Source organism: Tenrec ecaudatus, chromosome 7 (assembly GCF_050624435.1).
Source record: "Tenrec ecaudatus isolate mTenEca1 chromosome 7, mTenEca1.hap1, whole genome shotgun sequence".
In the NCBI taxonomy this organism is placed as follows: domain Eukaryota; kingdom Metazoa; phylum Chordata; class Mammalia; order Afrosoricida; family Tenrecidae; genus Tenrec; species Tenrec ecaudatus.
In genome coordinates this window covers 95,856,009-95,857,020 of record NC_134536.1, presented here as the reverse complement: position 1 = coordinate 95,857,020, position 1,012 = coordinate 95,856,009, and positions in this window count along the sequence as shown.

Genomic DNA, 1,012 nt, shown 5'->3' with positions numbered 1-1,012 from the left:
CATCTACTTCTTATCCAATCCTTGCCAATATCTGACTATAACTACATAAAAAAATTCCAAGAAAGAACTTCCCCACTCAAAAATGCATGAAAGTTTTCCCTACACTGTATTACAATAGTAATTTCTTATGTGTGTGAAAGCATTAGGTATGAATGTTCTTCCTTTTTAATCTGACCATTGGCGGCTCTATCATTCTTGTGAGTTTATAACAACTTTTAGTAATTTAAGGACAGGAACCCTTTACCTGACATTTCAATGCCATATTTTCCCCCAATTTGCTATTGATTTTCCGTATTTGTAGGGGGTGATATTTTTAATGTAGTCAATATTTCTTCTTTCAGGCTGTATCCATTTTATATATATATGTGTGTGTGTGTTTTTCCCATACCAAAATCATATTGATTTGTTATTATTGATGCAGAAATATAGTAAATAGTCATTGAGCACCTACTGCATGCCAACCACTCCCTCATTGTTGGAAACTCATGTATCAGTATTAGCATAGTATATGAGGTATGTCAGTGGTTGCAGTAGAATAGGACCATCACTTCATTAAGCTCATTGTTTGTTTGTTTTAATGGGAAAAAATATAATGAACACAGGACTGTTACAAAAATGTGTTTCCTGCAGTGATGAGGAAAGTACAGGCTACTGCAGATACTCATAGAAGGGGCTGTTCCCTGTGAAAACTGACAGTGAAGCTAATACTTGAATGATGAATAATGTATTCGTGGCTTCATTTTGCATTTAAATCTTAATTCACCAAGAGTAAAGTTTGTTTAGCAAGAAATAAAATAAATACTATGTAAATGTTGACTATTATTTTTGCTTTTCAAATTGGGATTCCTCTACAAATTTATGTGGTTTTGGATTCTGTATCCTATTAAATAAAAATATGTCTCTTTTCATTTCATAAGTATCTTTTGTGGTCCACTTTCTCCCTCACTGCCATGGAGCCAATGCCGACTCACAGTGACGGTAACTGTTTACAAGAGGAGAAAACCCAGTCTTG